Source organism: Eschrichtius robustus, chromosome 3 (genome assembly GCF_028021215.1).
Source record: "Eschrichtius robustus isolate mEscRob2 chromosome 3, mEscRob2.pri, whole genome shotgun sequence".
Taxonomy (NCBI): domain Eukaryota; kingdom Metazoa; phylum Chordata; class Mammalia; order Artiodactyla; family Eschrichtiidae; genus Eschrichtius; species Eschrichtius robustus.
In genome coordinates this window covers 23639143-23641912 of record NC_090826.1, presented here as the reverse complement: position 1 = coordinate 23641912, position 2770 = coordinate 23639143, and positions in this window count along the sequence as shown.

The following is a 2770-nucleotide window of genomic DNA, read 5'->3' as shown; positions in this document are numbered from 1 at the left end:
ATTGAGACAGGTGCTGGAGGACACATGGGCCTCTGATTCAGTTCCTTCCACCACTGCCTCGGCTTGTGAGGGGCTCCTGAGGAGACCCTGGACCCAGTGGGCAATGGGCAGAGCCCCTGAGCCCACTCTCCACCCCACACACACCCCTACCCACACTCACACTCATCCCCACCCTGACCAACACACCCCCAAGGCTGAGTCTCCCCCAGGCTCACAGGCCCTTAGGTGTGTCACTGGCACATCTCAGTCCTCAGACACCTCCTCAATTCCTTCTGTGATTGAAACAACACACTTGCTCCCATGTTAACTTATATTTCTTATTGATTTTCTCTGCCCTGTCTCATCCGTGTCCGTTTTTATCTCCTTAAAGTAGAAGAAGCCATTCAGTGGGAGAAGCAAGAGAGTGCTCAAACAAGGACCTCTATTAATGGGGCCATCGCCCTTGATGGGGGCAGAAGGGGCCCACCCATCACTCTGGCCACACCTGCTGGGCTGGGAGAGCCCGGGGATGGGGCTGCCATCCAGTCTCCCATTGAGGTGGCGGGGTGAGCTTGGCTTCTGGCGACCCACCCGGTGAAGTCCCAGGTCTGGGATGGGGGGTGTCACCTGGGGTGACAGAGGAGAAGGCCCTGAGGGTGGCTGCAGGGGCATATCTGAGTGGAGGTCGGGGGAAGGTTGGGGTGGGAGCCTCAGCAGGGGTCAGACCGGGCGGGTAGTTACAGGGAAGGAAACAGAGGTGAAGCCAGAGGCTGGGCCCCAACGGAGGCAGAGACTCTGAGCCGCGTTCACAGGGCCCGGTGTCTTGTTCACCGCCCCCCGCACCCCTCCCCCCACCGAGGAATGTGTCGGGCTCGGCGAGGCAGGGCACATTGGGCTGCAAACCCACCGTCTGAGTCCCCGTCCCCTACACCCCTCCTGAGGTGGGGCTGTTGGGTGGTCGACCTCTGTGCACCCCCAGAGGGAGGTCCTGGGGGAGAGAGCTCTGTGCTGGAGCGTGGGGTCCTGGGCCCACCTCTGGGTCCCCCATCTCACCTCCCTGAACTGCATTTCCTCCTCTGCAAGGGGAGAATAATAATACCTGCCTTTGGGGGTGTTGGAGGAGGGCAGGTCATGAGGTCTTATCATGATGTACTTCATTGCACAACACCTGATACAACATGGGCTCAGTGGGGGAGCTGTGATGATGACGATGATGATGATGATGATGATATGGTTATGGTACTGGTGGTGATGATGGTGCTTGTGATCATAATGGTGAGGATGATGGTGGTGGTGGTGACCGTGGTAACGATAAACATGGTAGTAAAGAAAACGGTGATGACCACGACAATGGTGATGACGATGGCATTGGTGATAGTGATGGTGATGGTGGTACTACTGACGGTGGTGGCGGTAATGATAATGATGATGGTGGTAATTATGTTGGTGATGATGATAATGGTGCAGATGATGGTGAAGATAGTGATGATTATGATGATAACAAGGACAATACAAGTGATAATGGTGATAATAATGATGATGGTGTTGGTGGTGGTAATGGAGGGGAAGGATGCAGGCAGAAAACCATGCCTGACAGCTGACCCTCCATCCCTAATTATCCATCCCCATAATGCCATGACCCCCGAATCTGGAGCCCTGATCCCAACTGAGATTCCCCATGTTTTCATGTTGTGTCAGGGACATGACCCTCATGGACTATCATTTTCACAACTGCAGGGACAGGGTCTGTTTCACTCACAGCTCTATCCCCAGCACCCGGCTCAGTGCCCGGCACAGGACAGGTGCACACTAAGCATTTGCCCAGTGGCTGGAGGGGAAGGCAGAGAAGCAGAAACCAGCCCCTCCTGGTCCCCGTCCCTGCAGATCCACAGGCTGCTCTTTCACTGCCTCTACCTGGCATCCACGTTCCTGGGTCTCAGAAGACACCAAGAGGGCTTGGAAACCAGGACTCAGGAATCTCCTTCTCGGGGTTTGGTCTTCCAGCTCCTTGCCTTCCTTCGTTCATGGCAGCTCCTGTTCCAAGACCGTCAGCCACCTCATGGTGATATTGACAATTACCAGTGAAGAGGCACTATTTTCTCTGCTTCCCATAGTGCAAAGTAATGGGGAGGAAGTCAAGGGGCTTTGATGAACTTCAAGGCCCATGAGGCTCCCTCCAAGGATGCCCAGTGTGAGCTTTCACTGGGTGTCCTCCTAGAGCCCTCAGAGACTGCAGACTCCACCACCTCCCATCTTCTGGGTGACCTGGGCTTGTTAGAAGGTGGCTATACGGTGGCAGGGCTGGGAGCCTATTCCACTCTGCTCCTCCATCCAGGACTTGGTTCACCCCTCTTCTGACCTCTCCAGGGTGGTTTGCATCCTAAGTGCTCCCATCCAGGCTCTCTGCACTTGATCGCCAATCCAGGGTCAAACACTGCCCTTGGAAAGGGTCAGTAACAGTCAGGTTAGTGGAGGCCTCGGTCTCTCTGCAGGGGCTGCCTTTCTCCCCAGCCTGCAGTCATCTGGCAGCCGCAAAGCTAACATTCCCAGCTGCAGGCAGGAAACAGAAGGGATTCTTGCTCTGCCAAATGCCAGAGTCACCTAAGGGTTAACTTCCTCTGTTATAACTGATGGTTGTAATTTAGGGTGAGAGGAAGACCACTGGTCGTGTGTTGCCCGGCTCCCGGCTGAGGGAGGAGTGAGGTCAACTAGCAATGGAGGCTTAAGGAACACAAGGTCGGGGACAGGCAGGTGTATCTCAGTTCATTGATGAGGGAACTCAAGGTGAAGT